This window comes from Melospiza melodia, unplaced genomic scaffold, assembly GCF_035770615.1.
Source record: "Melospiza melodia melodia isolate bMelMel2 unplaced genomic scaffold, bMelMel2.pri scaffold_51, whole genome shotgun sequence".
Lineage (NCBI taxonomy): Eukaryota > Metazoa > Chordata > Aves > Passeriformes > Passerellidae > Melospiza > Melospiza melodia.
The window spans coordinates 2,633,870-2,658,455 of NW_026948797.1; positions in this window are offsets into that span (position 1 = coordinate 2,633,870).

Here is a 24,586-nt window from a genome sequence, read left to right on the forward strand (position 1 = left end):
AGGGGCAGCCCCGACACGGCCGACAGTGGGGAGATGCTCTCTGTGCCCCGAGGGTCCTGAGGGCACCTGGGCTGGGCGCCTTTGCAGCACAAGAGACACCAGAGACATCGGTAGGAGATAAAGGGCCGACTCTTAGCAGGGGTTAATCCAAGGTTTTATTCTAGGAGTCCCCAAGGAGCACCTACACCTCAGGGGAGAGCCCCGGGAGATGTGTGGAAACCAAAAGGAGATAACATTTTATTGACCAATAAGTGACCCTAAGGGATGGGTATTGGGGGATAGACATTTAGGACAGTGTATGGGGCAAGGCTTGGGGGCTGATCCCTGGCCCTCTGGCTGATCACTCGACATCCTGGACTGAAGCTTCTAGATGGAGGGGATGGGATGCTGAGTGATTGACAGAGAGGCAGGGTGGGGATTTGGGGATGATCTCAGCAAGAGGAAGGGATTACACAGGTAAAGGGAGGGAGGTACAGTCTAGAATAAACCATTTGGGAAAAATATGGGGATACAAAACAAAACTACTTCCAAGTATTACAAGGTATAAAAATATACTACAACATTTGTTATAAAGATACAGTTTTTATTTCTGTTGTTAATTATAAGCTTAGACATAATAGTGAAATAGCTGATATAAGTATGCTTGTGTATAATGCCTGCTTGGATGGGATAACATTCAATGAACATGAGATGAAGACTCCTGGTACAGATGTGCCAGCCATCAGCACTCACTGTCTGAAGGCAGTGTGGGCCGTGGCCAAAACTGAAGATGATGATAAAAAAGGACCAAAACCACAACCAAGGCATGTGCATGCTCTAAAAAGGTGGAACCAAGGAGGAGCCATGCTAAACAGTTCTTGGAATATGGAAACTAGTTTGGGAAAAAAGTTTACTGTGCATGAGGGTCCATGAATATGCAACAGGCTGATGGAAGGAAAAGATATTTAAGGGATATCCCTAAGATAACAGGGTGGTCTTGGTTCAGTGCCAAGATGCACCCGGCCATAATAACCTTTGCTCCATGCTTCCCTTGACCTTTATTAAACTCTTTGAATTTTCCCAGGAGAGTGACCGTGTTTCTCCCAGCCCCGAGCAGAGAGCTCTGCCCGGGGGCTCTGGGCAAAGGCAGCGGCGCTCGGCAGCAGCCTCAGCCTGCCCAGCCCCGGGCATTGCCCCGCACCGGGACAAAATCCTGCCCGAAGGAGCCCTTGGAATGCCCGCCCGCCGCTCCTGCGCATCCCAAAGCTCCCGGTGCTGCCCCCGGTGCTACCGCAGCCGCGGCTCTGGAGCAGGGAGGCTCTGCGGGACCCCCGGGCCCGGCCCCCTCCCAGCCGTGCCCGCCCCGGGGCTGATGCTCGGCCTGGGCTCTCTCGCTGCTCCGGCTCCTGAACGGCCCCGCTGGGAGCGGGCCCCGAGCCCCTGCCCGGCCCAGGGTCAGTGTCCATGGCCGGGCCCTGCCCGGGGCTGCGGCCCCTGCCCACCCCCGGCACAACCTGCGGCTCCAGCGCAGCTCCCTCCAGCCGGGCACTGAGGGTTCCAGCCAGGCACAACATCCCGGTCATGGCATCTCTGCTATCTCTGCTCACATGGGCACAACATCCCGGTCATGGCATCTCTGGTGTGTCTGCTCACATGGTGTGAAAAATGCATGTATTTTATGACTGGCTTTTTGCAAAAATTAAAATCAATATTATATGTGTTGTGTTAGAAAGCAATGCTGAATGAATTTTCTTAAGTATTGCGTTAAATATAGTTTTAGGTTCTAAAAATTGTTAAAATAGAAACTATGCTATATAAGATGCTTTGTTTAAAAGAAAGGACTTGTAGCGAGATAGCAGCCGCAGGACACCTAGATCTTTCAGAGAAAAAGAATTTATTGCCTTCCTATCAGAAGAAACAAACTTCTTCCTGCCTGGAAGGCACGGTTAGGATTAGAGGGAAGAAGTTAACACTGACCAGACAGAATCCTGTGTTTGAATGGAATTTATGCATCATGTATGAATATGCAATGGGCTATTGTTTTTAAGGGTTCATCCTTTGTTAGTGGGTGTCCTTTTTCAGGCTCATGCTGCCCAGAAAAAGGTACCTGGATGTCCATAACTCTTTGCTTTTATTATCTCATATTGTCCTAATTCAATTTGTCTAAATTGTTATTACTCTAATTGTGTCACTATTCTTTTTAACCATTTTATTACTATTAAACTTTTAAAAAATTTAAAAACAAGTGACTGGCGTTTTTCACAATTTGGTAGCAGAGGATGGTTTGCCGGCCAGGAGCGGGCTGGCTCCCTGGCGGAACTGCCAGGGGGGCTCCCAGACTGTCGGGGTCCCGAGTCCAGGATGGCAGCATCGGCCCGGTAAGTGGGCCGAGAGAGAGGGAGAAAGAGAGAGACAGAGAGAGAGGGCAAAAGAGACCTAGGGCAGCCCCCAGGGTCCCCATGCCTGGGGCTGCTCTCCCCGGCTCCGGCCCTGCAGCCAAGGGGCCACACCGGGGGAAGGGCCAAGAACAGCACTGATAGCAAGGCCATGAAGAGAGGGGGAGGGGGACTAGCACTAAAAGATAAAATCAAAGCAGAGATTGCTGTCTCTCCAGACCTCACAAAGTGGTGTCGTGGTTTGACCGGAAATGGGACATCTAGGATATGTTGTTTTTGCTGTGGTCACCAATGGGTGTTCGGATTTTAAGATGAGCACCTGGTTTGACCAGTGGGGCATTGGATCCGCCTCTTGAGACTACAAACCCAAGGAGTTAAAAGCAGGGCTCTTGTCCTTCAGAGCCCTCTTTGGATTTCCGGCTGGAAGGAGTTGGGTCTCTCCCCCGGCCCAGTTGCTGGCTGGGCTGGGGAAGGGGAAAGCCACGTGGCCCATCTGCGGTAAGCCTGGATTCGGTGGAAGGGTGGGCACCGAGCGACCTGTTTATCCGCCCCCCCACACTTTTTTTGGAGACGGAGAGAGAATGCAGCCTGTGCTTGAACTGTTACCTTGAAACTTGGTATCATGTGCCGGCAGCACGGCTGGGAGGAGAAGGTGCGGGGGCAGCAAGCAGCCCAGCTGCTTGGGAGAGATTTTAACCCTTGTGGATAATGAGAACTTCACGGAACATTACCTTTCCTAGGAAAGGGATAAGAGTGGAAGATGAAGGAAGAAACAGCCAGAAAGGGGGTCTGGCAAAGAGAAAGAGAGATGTTGAAGGAATGGAGGAAGATGGAGTGGCAATTTTGCTGGACTCTTTTGTTGTATATCCATGGACTGTTTCCTGGTGATACAGAGGCTGCATTGCAGGGGGAAGCGGGGGCTCGGAGCCAAGAGAGTTTGGTGTTGAGACCCCTCGGCCCCAGGGGGTATAGAAGAAATGGGGGGGACAAAGGTCCCAGAGAGGAGACTGTGCTCTGCTTGGAATGAGACGAGGCATCCTTAAAAAGGCCCACCCTGAAAGCAGGCCTCTGCCCCATCCCATGCCTGGTGGTGAGAGCACCTTGGCATGGAAAGGAGATGTCACGAGATAGCAGGACTCCGGGTGGTGCTAATTGTGACAAGAAGTCCGTGGTACAAGGAAGGACTCCGTCTACTCTTCATGAGCTGAAGATTTGATTTTGTAAAGGGTGGTGCCAGACCGAGTGTGTATAATTTTGGGAATCGTAAATGTACTGGGGATCTGGTAGGAGGAGGAGGGGGAAGTGTTTCTGTGTAGTTTTCATTTTCCTTGTGGTTTTTTTTCTCTCTTTTCCTTTGTAGTTTAGTTTTTGTAGTTTAGTTAATAAAGTTTTTTTTCCTTTTTCCATAAGCAGGAGCCTGCTTTGCTTATTTCTGGGTACCACCTCACAGCAGATGCCAGGGAGAGGGAATTTTCATGGGGGGGGGGGGGGGGGGGCACTGGCATTGTGCCAGTGTCAAACCATAACAAGTGGTTTGTTTTTCTTAAGTAAGAAGTTTTTTGGTTTTTTTTTCTTTTGTGTATTTTGTTTGCTGTTAATGAGAAGGTTTTTTTCCTGAAGAAGAAGACGCTGCTGTAGAGAAAGCTTTTAGCTAAACCCAGAAAGTTTAGGAGGAAATCAAATAGTAAAAGTTAATGCAGTATTATCTTTCTTTTATTACTATGCTATTAAGAAGTCCTTTCCAGGTACTACTGAAGCAACGATCAAAATCATGGAAAGAGAGTGAATTCATGCCAGCAGAATCAAAGGACTTCTGAAGAAACATGAAAAATGGACTATCACATTTAAACTGGGTGATACCAAACTGACTTTCCAATGGGGACTGAGTGGTAATAGTTTGAGAAAACCCAAATGATCCAAGAAATGTAAAAAGAATAACACTGAATTTAGAAATAAGATAACACTTATATCACTGGTTTTGAGCACTGCCTGAATAAAACATCTCCTTGGGGGAGGAATACTTCAGATAGAAAGATCAGGAATGTTTTTGTATTCTGACCTTAGCCTGAGAATTGTACAGGGGAAAGGGGAATTACCATTTCCATTAGTAAGCTTCATTTGATTCATTCCAATACTAGACATGCTAGCTGGGTTATAAGTAAATGCTTATATTGAGAGAGTAATTAGTATTGTAGTTCACAAAATTTATGCTCTTATTGCAAAAAGTGTTAAAGCAATAACTTTGTTTTGTGGATGGGAATTATTAGTGCCTGTTGAATGAGAGATACCTGAGGAACAGTAAGAGACCACAGTTAAAGGGCGTCAAAAACAATTTGCCTAGAAATTAGTTAAGAGAAAGTAACAAGAAAATAGAGGGCAAGACCAAATTGGCCTCTGTATTTCTGCACTGAGAAGATCAAATACACCTGCTGTGGGTTGCAGCCTCACAGGCATGGGAGGTGGGAGTATAAGCAATACTGGCCCTCTGTTATTCCTGTTTCTGGCACTCATTTGTTGTCTTTTCCCTTTTGGGATACGAGCAAGATTGTGTCAAAAATGCTACAGAAAGCATCACATAGAAAGAAACCAAAGTTCCTCTTTTATTACGCACACCTATGTCAACAGCAACTGTTATAACCCATCCAAATTAGGAACCTGTAGGCAAAACAGAGTAAATTATTGGATTACAAGAAATTTAAGAAAAAGTGGTAATAGATTTGGAATTGAATGTCCAAAAGGAGAGAGATGGATTTGTTTTAAATTTAATCTTGAAGATACAGTTCAAGATTTGGTAAAAAAACAAATAATAAACAAAAAGGTGAAACCAGCACAGCAATCTAACTCTGTATTGACTCCAAATTATCTGTTGAATTGTATTACAAGACTCCAAGCAGTTACAGAAATGGTAGCAAATAAGGCTGCCCAAGCATTAGAGCTAATATTAAGCCAGTTAAGCCAAACAAAAACTGTAGAGTATCAAAATAGGTTGGCTTTGGACTATTTATTGGCCAAAGAAGGGGGTGTTTGTGGAAAGTTCAATATATCAGATTGTTGAAAATTGATGACCACAGAAAAGTCATTCTAGCAAAAGCAAAAGAAATCAAAGAAGAAAAATTTATATGCATATAATAACCCAGGTACCAACCCAAAAATTAGAAAACAATGTTAAATCTAGCTGGTGAGGTAATGTATTAGAAGAAATTAAGATCTTTCATTTTGTGTTACAAATGTTTTTGTATTTCTTCCTTGTGTAATCCCCTGTTTTATTTTGCCAGCATAGGCCAGAAGATACAAATAGATAAGAAATATTGCTCAAGCCAAATGATTTACAAAGAATAAGAGTGGGAGTTGTGAAAAGTTCATGTATTTTATGATTGGCTTTTTGCAAATATTAAAATGAATGTTTTATGTGTTGTGTTAGAAAGCAATGCTGAATTAATTTTCTTAAGTACTGCGTTAAATATAGTTTTAGGTTCTAAAAATTGTTAAAATAGAAACTATGCTATGTAAGATGCTTTGTTTAAAAGAAAGGACTTGCAGTGAGATAGCAGCTCCAGGACACCTAGATCTTTCAGAGAAAAAGAATTTATTGCTCTCTTATCAGAAGAAATTAACTTCTTCCCGCCTCGAAGGCACTGTTAGGATTAGAAGGAAGAAGCTGGCACTGCCCAGACAGAATCCTGTGTTTGAATGGAATTTATGCATCATGTATGAGGTGTATGAATATGCAACGGGCTATTGTTTTTAAGGGTTAATCCTTTGTTAACGGGGGTCCTTTCTCGGGCTTGTCCTGCCCAGAAAAAGGTACCTGGATGTCCATAACTCTTTGCTTTTATTATCTCATATTGTCCTAATTCAATTTGTCCAAATTGTTATTACTCTAATTGTGTCACTATTCTTTTTAACCATTTTATTACCATTAAACTTTTAAAAATTTTAAAAACAAGTGATTGGCGTTTTTCACACATGGGCACAACCAGCTACTGCTGAGGCAACCCCAGCTCCCACTGAAGGCTTCCCACCCAAACGGCTGCCTTCAGCTCTGACACACCATCCAGGAATCCAAGAGCAAAGCTGAAATCTGATTAGAGAATTTTGCAAAATCACATCCCAGAACATTTTGTTATAAAATCACGAATGTTGACAGAAGCTGAGAAAGCCAACAACATTGGAAAACAAGCTTCCAACACTGGGACTAGAAGATCTCAGGCAATGCATTTGATTGGAATGAGCCCTCTCTTTCTGACATGTGAGCAATGCCATGGAATTTCCCAAACCAGGGAAATGGGGAGCCTGGGCAGCAGCAGCTTCACACACAGCAATGACACAGAACAGGGCAGGGCAAGAGGCTGACAGAATTATAACTTCTACTTGCAATGAAGAACTTTTGTTTTGAGTCCTACTATAGCCACTATTTATAGAGTCAAAAATACTAAAAAATATTATTAGTAATAAAAATAATAGCTTAATGTTAATAGCAATAATAGTCACAATAGCAATAAGAAGAATTAATAATGGTAATAAAAACCCTGCCATGCTATACTTGGTTCGCGTGGCCAGGTTTTGGTAAGGGGAGCTCTAGGAGCGCCTTCTGTGAGAGGCTGCTGGAAGCAGCTGCTCCTCTGTGTCCCACAGAGTCAATTCCAACCAGCTCCAGGATGGAGCGGCCGCTGGCCAAGGCTGGGCCAGTTGGAAAGGGTGGTGACACCTTTGGGGTGAGAGATTTCAGGAAATGGGTGATGGTGTAGGTGTGAGTATGAGCAGGGAAGAGCAGGGTGAGAACACTGAGAGGAACAACTCTGCACAGCCCAGGGCAGGATGGGCAGCAGGAGGGGCAGGAGCTGCTCCAGGGGCTGGAGCTGATTGCCCTGAGATTCCCTGGGGCAGCCCCTGGGGAGGCAGCTGGGCCCCTGCAGCCCATGGAGGGCCCGGACAGCAGAGATGCACCTGCAGCACCTGGAGAAGCCTGTGCTGAAGCAAGGGATGCCTGAGTAGGGGCTGGGAGCCCATGAGAAACCTGTGCTGGAGCAGGGACCAGGTGGGGGCCTGCAAAGCCATGGAGAGAGGAGCCCATGCTGGAGCAGGGTCCTTCCATGTGAGCCCATGGGAAAGTTAGCCACGCTGCAGCAGTTTGTGAAGAGCTGCTGTCCCTGAGATGAGCTCACCTTGGAGAAGTTCATGGAGAAGTGTCTCCAGCAGGGACCCCATGGTGCAGCAGGGGAACGACTCCTCTCCTTGAGCAGCAGGAGAAACAACAGGAATGAACTGAGCAGAACCCCCATGCCTGTCTGCCTGCACCTACTGGGGGAGGAGGCAGAGCTGGGAAGAAGGGAGGGATGGGCAGAAGGTGTTTGTGAAGCTTTATTTTACTTCTCACTATCCTGCTCTGATTGATAGCAATAAATTCAACTAATGTCTCTAATTTTGAACTGTTTTGCCCATGATGGCATTTGCTGAGTGATCTGTCCCAGTCCTTAACTCAATCCATGAAAACTTCATTATATTTTCTCTCTCCTCTCCATCTCTGGAGGGGAATGAGAGAGCAGCTTTGGTGGGTGCCTGACATCCATCTCTGCTCCTTGTGATGTCACAGGCCCATGAGTGTCCCAAGTGTGGGAAGAGCTTCTGCCAGAGCTCAGCCTTGACCCAGCCAAATGGAGGCACCACTAAGGGCAGCCCTGTGAGTGCCCTGAGTGCGGGAAGAGCTCCGTGCACTGCTGCAGCTCCATCCCCCATGGGACAGTCCACGCTGGATGATCCCCAGTGACCCGAGGTGGGAAGAGCCCCGGTGATCCTCGGTGCTAGTGATCCATTTTGGGACAACATCTGCCTGGGGGGCTCCAGTTCTTTCTGGCTCCCTGTACCCTTGATTGTCTTTTAATTTCTCTTTGGCCTTTCAAGAAACCCAAAAACTGGGTAAAAATAAAGATGTTGAACTAAGGCAAGGATGGGGACATGGGGGAATCTTGCAGGGGATGTGGGAGATACTGGGTTTGAGGGAGCTGAGGATTCCTGGGAGGGACTTGAGGGTTGCTCAGGCCTTTGGGCACCCCAGGCCGAGCAGCTCCAGCTGCACTGGGAGACCCTGGTGGAGGTTCTGGGGCAGCTGATCAAGGAGCCCCTGGCCCAGGACTGTCCCCATGTCCCCCCATCTCAGTTCCCAGTGTCCCCTGTGCAGGATCCCTCTCTCCCTGTTTTCACCCCCCTCTCGCCCACCAGTTCCCATGTCACCCTGCTCTGGGACATGTTATGCTCCCATCCCAGTGTGAATTCCACTCCTGGTCTCAATTCCTGTTTCTGTCCCACATTGCCTGTCCTGTTCTTAATGCTGGTCCCAATACTCCTCCGAGATTTCCATTCCTGTATTCCCTGTCCCGTTCCCATATTCCCATTCCTGGTCCCATTCCAGGTCCCTCTCCCATATTCCTGGTCCTACTCCTGGTCCCTGTCCCCATTCATGTCCTTGTCTCCAGTCCCGTATTTCCTGTCCCTGTAACCATTCCTGATCTCAGTATTGGTCCCAGTCCCATACTCCCAGTCCCATCCCTGAGGGCTGCCTCTCCCATGGGGCCCTGAGGGCTGCAGAGCTCGGGCTGGCTGTGCCACACGAACCGTTCAGCCCTGCTGCTGTCCTTGGCCAGCTGCAGAGAGCACAAGGCTTTGGGCATTTCTCAGAGGCCCCCAGCTGGCCGGAGCAGCCCCTCCTGCCAGCATCTGCTGTGCCTCAGAGCCCTCCCTCACGCTGGGGCCATGCAGGGGCCATGGGCCTGGAGGAGGCTCCTGTTGTTGAGACAGGAGCCCCTGTCTCTGTGTGTGACATTCCAGCTCCAGAACAGCCTGGAGACTCTTGGAAAGTCCCCATGGAACCCCTCTGAGGGCCTGTGACAAATCTGATCCTTAGCAGGCAACCATCACCAGGACCAAGTCTCTATGGTCAGTTTCTATGGCAACCATCACCAGGCCCCTGTTGCTATGGTCAGTTTCCATGGCAACATCACCAGGCCCTGTTGCTATGCTCAGTCCCTTGACAGCTCCATGGATACCCCATGCCAGGGGTAGTTGCCATGGAAACCAGCTCAGGGCTGAAGCCAGAGCCCGTTGCCATGGTAACCATTGGCAGCCCCATCCCCAGGCTCATGGGATCCCAGAACCACAGAATTGGCTGAGCTGGGAGGGACCCATCAGGATCCTCCAGTCCAACTGCTGGCCCTGCACAGGACACCCCAACAATGCCAGCCTGGGCCTGGCAGTGCTGTCCAAACGCTGCTGCAGCTCAGAGAGCCCTGGAGCTGGGACCCTTCCCTGGGGAGCCTGGGCAGGGCCCCAGCAGCCTCTGGGCAAAAACCTTTTCCTGACATCCAACCTGAGCCTGCCCCGACTCAGCTGCAGCCGTTCCCTCCACTCCTGTCCCTGGGCACCAGAGGGAAGAGGTTCCCACAGCCCCAGCCAGGGACCCGCTCCCAAGGCTGTTGCCATGGCCACCAGGGCTGGGATCAGCTGGGATGCTCGGTTTCCACGGGATGGGGTTCAGGGATGGGATTCCCCAATTTCCTGTTCCCATTAAAACCGCACTGCCCTCGCTGCCCTCCCGCCTCCCATGGAAAGCACAAAAGGCAAAGATCCCGAGCTGGGATAAGCACAATTTATTGGGAACACCAACGAGATAAGGAACAAATGGAACAGAAACAATGTTGATAACAGAAGGGATAAATAAAACTGTTCACAGGGAAAACTATACCACAACTGACTGGATCTGCCTGGCTACGTATTTCCTCCTCCCTGGAAAGGACACCCTTCTCCTCAGGGAGAGAGAAGGTCCCTTTACTGCCCTGGCAATGACCTGAGGTGGGAGTGAATGTATTGACAGGGCCATGGCCAGACCCTCATGTTCGTCAATCCCACATCTTGTCACTGGGAGGGGCAGGACAAGGGTCAGGTGTCTTCCCAGCATGGATAACAGGGAAAATGGATCCCCAGGGCTCTTCCCAATATGGGTCTTCCAATGGGGGATAAAGCTGGAACTGGGCATGAAGCCCTTCTGCAGTGAGGGCAGTTGCAGGGCTTCCCTTACTGGTGCTTCCATTGGTGTGCGGTCAAGTCAGAGCTCTGGGTGAAGCTCTTCCCACACTGGGAACGCTGATATAGCCTCTCCCCAGTGTGGATGTGCCAGTGCCTGATGAGGGTGAAGTTTTGCTTGAAGCCCTTTCCACAGTCAGGACAGTGGAATGTGCCTCTTGCCAGTGTGAATCCGCTCATGCAGGAGGAAATTTGAGCTGGTCTGAAACCTCTTCCCACACAGGGGACACTTGTAGGGCCTCTCCCCAGTGTGGATGCGCTTGTGCCTGATGAGGAGGGAGTTGCGCTTGAAGCCCTTCCCATACTCAAGGCAGCGGAAGGGCCTCTCCTGTGTGTGAATAGGGTGGGGCCTGAGGAGATTGGAGCTGATGTGAAACCTCTTCTGTCACTCGGGACGCTCATAGGGCTTCTCCCCAGTGTGGATGCGTTGGTGGGTCACAAGGGTGGAGCTGCAGCTGAAGCCCTTCCCACATTCCCCACACTCATAGGGCCATTCCCCCGTGTGGATCATCTGGTGGCTGATCAGGGTGCTGCTCTGCCTGAAGCTCTTCCCACACTCCAAGCACTTGTAGCACTTCTCCCCATCATTAAGCTGCTCATGGACCACCAGCTCTGAGCTCTGTCTGAAGCTCTGTCCACCTTTCTGGCTCAGGGAGGGTCTTTCCTCCACAGAGCATCGTGGACTGGGTTTGCAGCCCCTCCTCCTGTGGGATCTCTGGGGATTTTCCTCCCCGTTGGATTCCTGTGCCCTGGAGTCACTCATAACGGCCTTTTCCGTGAGGTTCTGCTGTGGGGATTTATACTCTCTGGTCCAAATCCTCAGCTTCTGGTCTGGGGGAGGAAGGATAAGGAGAGGATGGGATTTGCCTCCGTGCCAGAGGGAAGGAGAAGGAGATCCCCGCAGTGCATCACCAGAAGGACGGTATTGGTAGCAGGGCTGTCCTGCAGCTGGGGGCCATGCTGGGCTGGGAGATGGAGCAGGAGAGAGGGGGAAAGGAGCACTGACTTCCTCCTCACCATCCTGGGTGTCCAGGGGATCCTTCCTGTTCCTCACAGCCTCCTTACCCATCTGGCAAAAGTTTGGGGATGGAAAATCCTGTTTTGGGAGAATACCAAGGGATGAGCGCATTGAGATTTTTACTGGTTTGAAGGCAAACCTGGGGAGGGTCTAAGCCAGAATTGCAATTCAAAACCAAAATTTAGATCAAGGCAATGGTACAGAAACACTGCCTTAAACTGACAGAGTCAGGATATAACCTGACACCCTGTTGGTCAGGGTGGTGGCTGCAGTCCCAATAAATGGTGGCTGCAGTCCTGTTGGAGTGATGAAGGTGATTCTGTCAAAACAGTGATCCTGTAGAAGGGTCTGGTCTTCCTCTGAAGGTACAGTAGTGGTTATGGAGCTCTTGTCCTCTGGGAATCCAGTAGGCAAGGTGAGCTTCTCCTGCTGTTGAAATCCTCAGCTTATATCCAGGTGGGAATGCTTGGATCCTCCCCCAGGGTGGAGCATCCCACAATGGGATGATGGAATTTTATCAGTCCTGCAGTGACACTCAATGGCCCATTCACAGAAGATATCTCCCCTGGAGGGTGTTATCAGGGGTGAATCATGGAAGAGATAAAGAACATTTCCCCACCTGTTTATAGCAGTTGATGAAGATGGGGATTGAAAACATGCATTTGGTTAGATCTTACATTGCAACCTGACACAGTGGGGTAATCCCTGCTCAGGGGGTGAACACCACCCCCTTACCCAAACTGGCTCAAGTGTAAAACCCCCACCCTGGGAAGGCCACACACACAGAGGAGGCAACATCACACTTGCCTGCTCTAGGGGAGGTCTCTGTCCCTTGTCACTCCCTTGCTCTCTCATCTTTTCTCTTTCTTTCCATCTTTCTACCTCACATTTACTGTTCAATCAAATCCATTTTGGATTTGGTCTTGTTAGCACCTTAATTGGGGCAGATGCATCTCTCTAACAATTTTCTTCACAATATTGCCATATTATTTTGGCACAGTGAGTTTAGGCACTGTTCTCTGACCCCAAGTGCCTTTGACAACAGCATGGTTCCCTCCACTGAGGACGTTGTTGTTCTTTCTGGAAGAACTCTTGCAAACTTGGACACAGTCCCTCCTTCCTCCTGGGGAGCTTATGGAGCTTATAAAAGCTTTATTTCTTTATGGGAGAAATGATGACGAAAATGGCTTTTATGGGTGGCCAGTGCAAAGAAAATAATTTGCTGTCTTTCCTTATAAAGTTGTTAAAATCACTGGAGGAAACGGAGCTAATGTTACCAGTGAGACTGACAAGGTTCATTCACCCCATGATGAGGAACACAAGGCGGCTAAAAGTCCCACAAGAAGCCCAGCTCAAGTAGCTAAATTTCTGAATAAGTCCTGAATTCCCAGGCTTGGGGGCTTTACCAAATGTGACAATCATTTTTCTCTGTGTCTTTGTGACAGCATCACAGAGCTTTCCCTTCCTTTTCATAATCTGTATTGGGCCAAATTTCCACTTTCCTTTTATCGGAACCTGCCAGCAGCTGAGCTGGAGCTGTGCAGGAAGCAATGAATATTGGAATTGCCACATCACTGCTTGGATTTTCAGTTTATTCATGTTTGGGATTTGTTTGCGCTTTCATCACAAGTTACTTGTGGGAAGAGGATACATTCATCAAAGTGATTTATGCAGAGTCAAATTTGATTTCTGCCAAGGTTATTTTGTCCAGTGCCCAGAGGATGCTCAAGGGGTCTCTGTGCCTCTCGTCCTGGGGGATGCTTGGCAGGGGTTTGGGGGTGTTTTTCCTGTCCCTGTCACCCCAGGGCATTCCCCAGGGGGTCTCCATCATTTTCACCCAGGGAATGCTTGGGGGTTCTCCCTCCCTCTCACCCCTGTGCCAGGGGATGTCTGGGGCAGTCTCTGTCCCTCTCAGCCCAGGGGATGCTTGGGGGTCTCTGTCCCCTCACCCTGGGGGATGCTCGGGGGTCTCCATCCCTCTGGCCTCAGGGAATGCCTGTGCAGGGATGGGGACCAGGGGCTCTGTGTCCCTCTCACCGCTGAGGGTGCTCGGGGCTGGGGGGTCTCTCCGACCTTCTCACACCTGAGGAGGCCAGGGAGGGGTCTCTGTCCCTCTCAGCCCTGCTGTGACCCCACACAAACATCATCGGGGTCAGAGGGACAGAGACACCCCCAAAGCCCCAGAAGGGCTGAACCTGGGATTTGGTTTGGGGCTGAGGATTTAGGAAGGGGCTGGAATTGGGGCTGGGTTGGAGTTGGGGCTGAGATTCGGATTAGAGCTGGGATTGGGGTTAAGGCTAGACATGGGATTGGCTTTAGGGCTGGAGTTGGGATTGGGTCTGGGGCTAGACAAGTCTGGCACTGGGATGTGATTAAATACAGAACTGTGAGTGTGTCTAAACATGGAGTGAGATTGAGACCAGGATCAGGGTCAGGTTTGGGACTGAGCTCACCCAGAGCAGGACGGGGGGATGTCACTGCAGGATGTCCCTGGCGTTGTCCCAGCCCTCCTCAGGCACCTCCAAACATGAGGGGCAGCTGGGTGCCCCAAGATCCAGGTGCTCTCACGCTGCCCCTCAATACCAGGCGAGCATTCCCTGAGGGCAGCCCTGACTGTGACCCCTGGAGCTCTGGGATCAGCCCTCACATCCCTGTGGGAGCAGCAGCAGACAGGATGAGAGATTCCCCCGCCCAGTTTTTCCTGTGGAAAGGTGAAGTCCAGCTGCCCTTTCCTTCTGGTGTCTCCTCCTCTCCTCAGCTGAGGATGTCAAACTCCCCAGGAGCAGGAAAATCCCCATTCCCTGTTTGTTTGTGGCTGCAGCCTGGAACATCCACCCAGAATGAAGGACTTTTTGACAGCCCTGGTGAATGACACTGGCAAGAGGTTTGTGAGAAGGGGAAGAAATTGTATTTTGATAGTAAAAAAAAGGTGCAAAATTATGCCTTTCTGTTATATTCCTTTTCAGTCAGTTCTGGTCTGTTTTTAGAGTGCCACCTTCTCACCTGATTGTGTTTGTGCCCTCTTTTCTCTCCTGCCTCTCTTTCCCTGCTGTTTCTCTCTCAGTGTCTCCCTTGACCCAGGGCAGCTCACACCAAAGACCGTGCCCGGATTTAATTCCCAATTCAGGAGCTACAACAACCATGGGGGAAGTTATGAAGGCTCGCAGTGAAATGCCACTGTAAGATCTTGCTCCACTTGGCTTTTGGCTCCTTCTTGACAGCTTTGCCCTCAAGGGCAGGAACATATTTCATAGCTGAGAACTGGAATTCCAGACCCTGGCAATGTGTGCCGTGGATCCCAGAGGGGCATTCTCGAGGCTCCCAGGGTGCTGCTCCTGCCGTGCCTCCCAAGGGGAGAAGATCCAGCAGCTCTGTGGGCTCCCAGAGCACACAGCAAAGGTGGCTTTGATGGACATTTTCCAGGGACTGGGGTGGGAAGGGACCCTGTCCATAGATTACGACCCCGCGAGGGAGAGACGCCTCTGCCCCAGTGAAGGAGCGAATGAGAGCGTGGGAAAGCAACCGACGGTTATTGAGCGTGGACTGAACGGAACAAGAAATGGGGAGGAGAAAGGGAGAGAAAGAAATCGGGAAGAGGTCTCAAAGAGAGAAAGAAAAAGGAAAGAGGATTCAGAGACCAGAAAGAAACAGGAAAAGGCTCCCGCCCGGCCTCCGCAGCTCCTAGGCACACCCGCAGGGCGTAGCGCCTTTTACAATTCCAGCCAATCAGAGGACGCGGTAAACAATTTCCAGCCAACCAGAGCTTTTCTCGCCGATGACTCACCGGTTGCCAGGCGGGCCCGCAGAGCCCGGCGGCCCCGGAGCGGAATTTGGGGCTCGGGCCGGGGGACGGATCCGCCCGGGGGGGTCCCCGAGCCCCTGCCCAGCCCTGGGGCCGATCGGGGGCTCCCCCACCCAGCAGCCGGTGCTGCGGGGCCGCGGGGCAGAGCGGTGGGAAAGGGGGGTCCGGGCTGGGAGCGGAGGAAATGCGGGAGGAAGAGGAGGGAGAGGAGGAGCAGGAACGGGAGAATCGCGGCGCTCGCAGGGCCCGCACGCCGAGCCTGCAGCACCCCCTGCCCCGGGAGCATCGCCCCCAGCCCCGAGCCGCAGGGGAGGGCGGAGGCCGAGCTCGCCCCGGCTCCAGCCAGGGGTCTCCGGGAGGATTTTTTGGAGAGTGTTCGGAGCCGGCAGATCCCGGACTCGAGCCCCGGATATCTCCGGGCTCCCTAAGAGGAGCTTTATTGGGGGAAGAGGAGCCGCGATCGCCCCTCGGGAGGGTCCCGGGGGTCCACGTACCGACGGGGCGGGACATTGGTTTTGGGGATCCCCGTGAGAGCCGGGGCTGTGGAACGGGGGACCCCCGGGGCAGGGAGAGGGGAAGGGGTGATACCGGAGCTGGGGGACCCCCAGCAGCCCGGAGATGAGGCGGGGACGGGACCCCCTGACCCTGACAGGGGTGTCCTGGGGCGACTTCGTGATGCTCGTACCCCATCGGTCTGTTTAGCCCAGAAATGAGTTCTGCATCTTTAAGGCTGGTTCTGAGAGCGAAGGGGAGGAGGAAGAAGCTGCAGTTTGTTTTCATACACTGCACTCACTCCTCCACATTCCAGCTGCTGGATGGACAGAGAGCAGGACAGAGCTCTCCTTTGCTTTTAGTTAGCTTTAGCTCGCTGAGGCAGAGAAGTTCCCTGGACTGTGGTTTTTCTTTTTCTTTGGAGCTGTTTAAATCTGCTCTGGACTGAACAGTCAGAACACCACCGGCAGCTCGCACCTGTGGCCCACCTGGCTGAGCCTCGGCCACAGCATTTCCAGTGCTGGAGGGACTGAAAAGAGACTGATAAGAGACTGATAAGACACTGAGTGCACGGAGCTAAAACCCAAGGAGGGACTTTCGGAGTTTATAATCTATTTTGGAGCAGCAGGAGGTTTTATTGCTTACCATTGTTTAATTTTAGTGCTGGTGAATGCTTTGCCTGTAGAATAAAATTTTTTTCCACTTTTCTCCCCGGAAATATTTTCCCGGACTGGCTGAGGGTGGGGCTGCTGAATCTGCATTCTAGAGGAAACTCCTTTTGGAGGGTTTCAACCGATTTTGCCCTAAACAAGGACAGGGTGGTGGAAAGAAAGGGGAACCCCAAGTGGCTGGATTGAGAGGAGGCTGGAGAGGGGGACCTTGTGTCCCCAGAACCTCCCAAAATCCAAAAGCAGGACCCTGGAGAGGGGGGATCCCCAGGACCCATGGGATCCCCACCAGCCCTGAGATGGGGGACCAACCATAACCCAAGAGGGATGAGACTGGAAATGGGAAACTCCTGGTGGGTTTTTTGATTCACTCTTGATTTTTGGACATCAGGTGACTTCTAGAAATGGACATGGGTGGGAAGAATCCCCAACCCAAGGCATTCACAGCTTGTTTTTCCCCAAACAAGGATTTTCCCCAAACAAGGATTTTCCCCAAACCTTCCCACCGTAACATTCTCCCTGTCCCGCTCTGGGTGAGCTCAGTCCCAAACCTGACCCTGATCCTGGTATCAATCTCACTCCATGTTTAGACACACTCATAGTTCTGTATTTAATCACATCCCAGTGCCAGTTTCTCTACCCCAGACCCAATCCCAACCCTAGCCCAAAGCCAATCCCATGTCTAGCCTTAACCCCAATCCCAGCTCTAATCTAAATCTCAGCCCCAACTCCAACCCAGCCCCAATTCCAGCCCCTTCCTAAATCCTCAGCCCCAAACCAAATCCCAGGCTCAGCCCTTCTGGGGGTTTGGGTGTGTCTCTGTCCCTCTGACCCTGATGATGTTTGGGTGGGGTCACAGCAGGGCTGAGGGAGACAGAGACCCCCCGGCCTCCCCAGGTGTGGGAAGGTCGGAGAGCCCCCCCAGCCTCGAGCACCCTCAGCGGTGAGAGGGACACAGAGCCCCTGGTCCCCATCCCTGCACAGGCATTGCCTGAGGCCAGAGGGATGGAGACCCCCTGAGCATCCCCCAGGGCGAGGGGACAGAGACCCCCAAGCATCCCCTGTGCTGAGAGGGACAGAGACTGCCCCAGACATCCCCTGGCACAGGGGTGAGAGGGAGTTAGATCCCCAAGACATTCCCTGGAGTGAGAATGATGGAGATCCCCTGGGGAATGGCCTTGGGTGACAGAGACAGGGACAACCCCCCAAACCCCTCCCAAGAATCCCCCAGGGCAAGAGGCACAGAGACCCTTTGAGCATCCTCTGGGCACTGGACAAAATAACTTGGCAGAAATCAAATTTGACTCTGCATGATTCACTTGAATGAATATTTGATTTTCCCACAAAACACAAACAAATCCCAAACATTACTAAACTGACAGTACAAGAAATTTTGTGGCAATTCCAAGTTCCACTGGTTCCTGCACAGCTCCAGTGCAGCTGCTAGCACATTCTGATAAAAGAAAAGTGTATATTTGGCCCAATACAGATATCATTAAAAGGAAAGGAAACTCTTTGTAGCTGTGACAAAGGCGACAGTGATGAAGAGAATAATGATTCTTACGTTTCGCAAAGAACCCAAGCCTGGGAATTCACGAGTTATTTGGGAATTTTGCTACTTCAGTTGGGCTTCTTGTAGGACTTTCAGCAGCCTTGTGTTCCTCACTGTGGGGTGAATGAAACTTGTCAGTCTTGCTTGTAACATTTGCTCTCTTTCCTCCAGTGAATTTAAAAAACATTTCAAGGAAGGACAACAAAATATTTTCTTACACTCCGGACCCACAACGGCCATTTTCCTCCTCAATTCTCCCATAAGTCACTCAGAGGAAGCTGCAGCCCAGTTTCCAAGAGTTCTTCCAGAGAGAACCACAACCACCTTGATAGTGGAACCCTGGAAAAAGTTAAAGATAGAATCTAAAATGTTAGGCTTTGTGTTTTCCCAGATCAACTACACCTGCGTAAGCAGTATGATAAATTATATAATTGTTAGTTGTGATGATTGTTTAGTAATTAAATGTAATTATTATATAACCATAAGAAGAATAGTGAGAAACTATGTTGGAAATTCAGAGAGGGGCTAAATTTATGTATACAATAGAACAATATAAGTTTAATAATTAACATGAAAGTTATGTAACGATACAGTATAAAACATGATCATTTCGGATGTATGGTCGGAGTCAGATTTGGGTTGAATATACCCCGATTCCCAGAGCTCTTAATAAAAAGCACAGCATATAATCTCTCCGTGATTATGTGTTTTTGAACGCTAACATTTTAGCAAACCCAGATGGGTCCCTTGTGAATGCTGCTGAGCGAGTTCGCGACTCGATCACGCTCCAGCCGGCACCGAGGGATTCTCGGGGAGTGCATCGGCTGCGACCACTCCCACCACTCACAACATCCCCGGGAGAAAGGTAAGGTGCTTTTTACTTTGGTTTGGATGCCTGCCAATAAGACACAGCGAAAGCTACGCTTGGTTGGGCTAAAGGAATTCCTGTTGGTGTAAGCCTAGGCGCCGCTCCGTAAGACAATCGCGAAAGCGTTGCAGGTTCGGCATTTGTGGTATTTTTGAAATGGAGAAACTTAAAGGGATTTTGGGCAGTAACACCCCTATCCCGCAAAATTCTCCTTTGGGGTGCTTATTAGCACATTTGAAACAAGGTAACTTTGGGGAAGGATTACGTAAAACTAAGTTGATTGATTATTGTAATTCATGGTGGCCAGAATATGCCTTGGAGAACGGTGAAAAATGGCCAAAATATGGTACTCTGCAATATAACACTCTTTTGCAGTTAATGTCGTTTTGTAAACAAGAAGGAAAATTGGATGAAGTCCTATATGTTGATCTGTTTTTCTACTTATGGGGAAAGCCAGAATGGCAGGATCAATGTGGGTTAATAGTGGTTAAAACATCTGCAAAGTGTGGGGTTTGTGAGGAACGTTGTTTAGAGCACTTGGTGTTAAGAGAAAGCTTGAGTAAGGAAAATTATACAGATATCGATTTACAAGTAGCTCCAATAGGAACAAGAGAACCTAACCCTATCCCACCTGTTTCATCTGTCCCTATCCCACTACCTCCTCCTCACCCACCTACCCCTGAACCTGTCTCATCTAGTACATCTTTCCCTCTTTATCCTCCTCTCCCATCATCACCCGATCCCTCTTCCTCGGAAGATGAGCAAAACCTAATTGTGATAGAAAGGGGAAAGAGGTATGCGAGTGAAATGCAATGTCACAATAGACTTTTGGCTCCATGCCGCCCTGCAGTGTCACAAAGGCCTCTTGGTTTTGTGTCACAAAGGCCTCTTGATTTCACCAGGCCCCACAGTATCACAATGGTCCTCTTGGTTCTGTGGTGACCCCCAGGGTCACAATGGTCTCACTGGTTCCATGAGGCCTCACAGTGTCACAATGCTTTGCTTATTCCATGGATCCTCATAGTGTCACAATGATCTCCATGATTCCATGAGTCCCCTCAGTGTAACAATGATCTTCTTGGCTCCGTGGTGCCCCACAGTGTCACAATGGCCCCTTGGTTCCATGAGGCTGTGAAGTGTCACAATGGCCTCTCCATGATTACATAGGGACTTGCAACGTCACAATGGACCTTTGGCTCCATGGGGTCTTGCTGTATCACAATGATCCCTACATTCCCTGGAGCCACACAGAGTCAGCACGATCCCCTTGGTTCCATGAGGCCCAGCAATATCACAGTGCTCTCCATGATTCCATGAGGCCCCACAGTGTCACAATGGTCCCTTGGTCTCACAGGGCCCCAGTGTCACAATGCTCCCTTGGTTCCATGGCCCTGTGCTGCTGCATCCCCCCCTCCCCTTCTCAGGCTTCCCTGCCAGCTGAGAAATGCTCCTTGGGCCTCAGCCTTGGCCAACAGCCCCTGGGCTCAGCTCCTCTGCAGCTCATCACAAATACTCTCTGCTCCAGGCACTGCTGCTGCCTGACCAGCTCCTGGTTCCTTTAGCAGCAGCCCTGGGAAATGTTTTTGTTCCCTCAGTGGCACAACATCCCTGTTCTCACACTGCCAAAGAAAGCTGTTGATGCCAAGTGTGACCAGGATGAACCATTGCTGGGACTGAAGCCCCTCTCTTGGGGCCCTGCAAACAGCGCTCCAAAAGGAGCCCTTGGAGCTCTCCTGGGCCAGCGACTCCCTCTGAGTGGGGCCTCTCCCAGCCGGGAACTCTCCCGTTTGCTGCACTCAGGAATCCTGAACAACGACAGAGCCTGGGCCGATCCCCCACTCCTCCAGGCTCAGCCCTCTGCCCACTGGGAAGATGCCAAAGCATCCTCAGTGAGCATTCCGTGCCCTCAGGGGAATTGCTCACAGGTGCCTTGCACTGACTCGTTTTGTCTGTGCACACAGGAGTGCCTGTGCTGGGGAAATGTGGCAGAAATGCTGTTCTCTGAGGGGTTGGAGTGCCTAGGATAGCTGAGTCAGTCAGGCCTGTAAGTAAGGCTACATCAAGACAAATAAGTTAAGTTAAATGGTATTAAGAGGGGTTTTTTTTGCAAAGTTTACTATGTTATAAGCTAAGTTGAATATTGTTTAATGTTATTCCACTATTAAATCCTTAAGTCATTGGTTGTAAGTGAGGTTAAATACTGTTAAGCTCTGTTCTTTTCCTAAATTGTGAAGTTGAAGGTATCAGTTAAGGTTAAGGTATCAGTGAAGTCCTGTTAAGTTTGACCTCTGTCAGGCTTTTATTTCTTTATTCGTTTTATCCTTGCCCACACTGTCCTTGTGTCTCACACACACTGGGACAGTTCCCAGGTAATTTCTGGTTTGATTGCCTGGATTCTTTTTGGTTTTGTTGCTGCTTTGTTTCTTTGGTGTGCCTGAAGTGTCCAGTCAGGAGCAGAGTGACTCTTGCCAAGGAACTTTGTGCTGCTGCACCTTAATATTAAATCTGGTTTTTGCTGCTCCCTTGCTGGGGATTCTTTCAGTGCTCTCAAGGCCTCGTTGGTAACAGGGTGAAGGAGCCCTGGCCCAGGTTCTGGCCCTGGGGGACACGGGGACGCTGCCGGGGGGTCCCTGTTCCCCTGTGCCACCCCCAGGGCCCCGGCCCCCCGTCCCCGAGTCAGGCTCTGGGGTCGATCTCGTGGAACATCCTCTGGGGGAGGCTGCGGGGCTGGGGGCGGGGGGGACCCGGGGGGACAGGGGACCCCACTGTGCACGAGCAGGGTTGGGCTGCTCTGGGGGGAACTGTGAGGGGGGCCAGGGCAGAGTGACCTCCCCAGTGACCTCACACAGCCCCTGTGATGTCACACAGCCCCTGTGATGTCACACAGACCCTGTGGTGCCACACAGCTCTTTTGCAATGTCACACAGCCACCAGTGATGCCACAGCCCACTCTGGGTTGTCATAGAACCACCCTCAATGATGACAGAGTCTCCTCTATTGCCTCATACTATGATGTCACAGACAGCTTTGTGATGTCACAAACCCCTCAGTGATGCCACAAGACCTTTTCTGTGATGTCATACTGGCACTCTTTAATGTCACAGCACATAATTTGAACCTCACAGCCAGCTCTATGATGTCATCCAGCCATGCCATGGTGCCACAGCCTGCTCTGTGATGTCACAGAATCCCCTTTATGATGCTGTAGCTGCTCAGTGACTTCCACAACAAACTCTCTGATGTCATAGACCAATCTGTTGACTTCAAAATTGCTTCCCAGAGCACTATATTCTAATAATTGATAAAGATCCTGAACTGTGGAGTAAATAACTCGGGTTAAAATCTTTCTGTCCGATCACGATCAGAATCAATCAGAGCTGTATTTATATAATTTATGTGATATTCAGTCTTTAATCCTGTGGGACAAATTGGGTTAAAGTTCAATTCCACCTGTCCAATCCTTTACACATAAACCTTTGAAAAAATCTTGGGCTGGAATTGGATCCAGCTGTTCCCAGTCTCCTCTCTTAGAAGAAATTTTAGCAGTCCAGGAGCCCTGCAAGGGTTTGAGGATCCATGGTGGCTGCTGGGTATCATTTCTCCACCTCAGGTCTCAGCAGGAGTTTCTCCAATAAGGAAACAAAGCTTTTGCCTGAAGATCCCACTGTGCCCATGACAGGAACCCCTGTGAGTGTCTGGGACATCCCAGCCCATTGGCAGCCTGGGGACTCCTGGGATGTCACTGTGGACCCCCCATGAGTGCCTGTGACAGTTTGGTGCCTTGACAGCCCAAGGTGCCCTGGGATGTCACCATGGCTGTGACTGCCTCTGACCACAGGGCTCTTGACCATCCCCAGAAAGCCGTGGGAGGTCTCCATGGAGCCCCTGTCTGTGCCTGTGACATTCCAGCTCTGGAACAGCCTGGAGAATCTTGGAAAGTCCCCATGGAACCCCTCTGAGGGCCTGTGACAAATCTGATCATTAGCAGACAACCATCACAGGACCCTGTTGCTATGGTCAGTTTCCATGGCAACCATCAGAAACCCCCTGTTGCTATGGTCAGTTTCCATGGCAACCATCACCAGCCCCCTGTTGCTATGGTCAGTTTCCATGGCAGCTCCATGGAGACCCCATGCCAGGGGTGGTTGCCATGGACACCAGCTCAGGCCACAGCCACAGCCCGTTGCCATGGCAGCCATTTGCAGCCCCATCCCCACGCTCATGGGATCCCAGAACCACAGAATTGGCTGAGCTGGGAGGGACCCATCAGGATCCTCCAGTCCAACTGCTGGCCCTGCACAGGACACCCCAACAATGCCAGCCTGGGCCTGGCAGCGCTGTCCAAACGCTGCTGCAGCTCAGAGAGCCCTGGAGCTGGGACCCTTCCCTGGGGAGCCTGGGCAGGGCCCCAGCAGCCTCTGGACAAAAACCTTTTCCTGACATCCAACCTGAGCCTGCCCCGACTCAGCTGCAGCCGTTCCCTCCACTCCTGTCCCTGGGCACCAGAGGGAAGAGGTTCCCACAGCCCCAGACAGGGACCCACTCCCAAGGCTGCTGCCATGGCCACCAGGGCTGGGACCAGCTGGGATGCTCGGTTTCCACAGGGCGAGGTTCAGGAATGGGATTCTCCAATCTCCTGCTCCCGCTTAAACCACGCTGCCCTCGCTGCCCTCCCGCCTCCCATGGAAAGCACAAAAGGCAAAGATCCCGAGCTGGGATAAGAATAATTTATTGGGAACAGCAACGAGATAAGGAACAAACAAAAACAGAAACAATATTGATAACAGAAGGGACTGTTTACAGGGAAAACTCAACAAAACTCCCTGGATCTTCCTGGCCACAATTTACTCTTCCTGGAAATTGCACCCTTCTCCTCAGGGAGAGAGAGAGTCCATTTCCTGCCCCTGGCAATGACCTGAGGTGGGAGTGAATGTAACGACAGGGCCATGGCCAGACCTTCATGTTTTTCCATCCCACATCATGTCATTGGCAGGGATAGGAAAAGGTATAGGTGTCTTCCCAGCATGGATCATGGGGAACATGGATCATCAGGGCTCTTCCCAACGTGGATACTCCAATGACTGGAGTTGGGGCAGTGCACAAAATCCTCCTGCACTTGGGGCATTGGAGGCCTTCCCTTACCAGTGCCTCCATTGGCGACTGGTCAAGTGAGAGCTCTGGGACATGCTCTTCCCACACTGAGGACACCATAGGGCCTCTCCCCAGTGTGGATGCGCCGCTGCCTAAAGAGGTTGGAGTTGTGCTTGAAGCCCTTCCCACACTCAGGGTAGCGGAAGGGCCTCCCCTCTCTGTGAATCTGCTGGTGCTGGAGGAGACTGGAGCTGGTCTGAAACCTCTTCTGACACTCAGGACACTCGTATGGCCTCTCCCCAGTGTGGATGCGTTGGTGCCTGATGAGTTTGGACCTGAAGCTACAGTCCTTCCCACACATGTAGGCCCATTCCCCAGTGTGGATCATCTGGTGGCTGATCAGGGTGCTGCTCTGCCTGAAGCTCTTCCCACACTCCAAGCGCTTGTGGGGATTCTCCCCATCATGAAGCTGCTCATGGGCCACCAGCTCTGAGCTCTGGCTGAAGCTCTGTCCACCTTCCTGGCTCAGGCTGGGTCTTTCCTCTCAGAGCACCCTGGGCTGGGTTTGCAGCCCCTCCTCCTGTGGAATCTCTGGGGATTTTCTTCCCCATTGGATTCCTGTGCCCTGGAGTCACTCATAACGG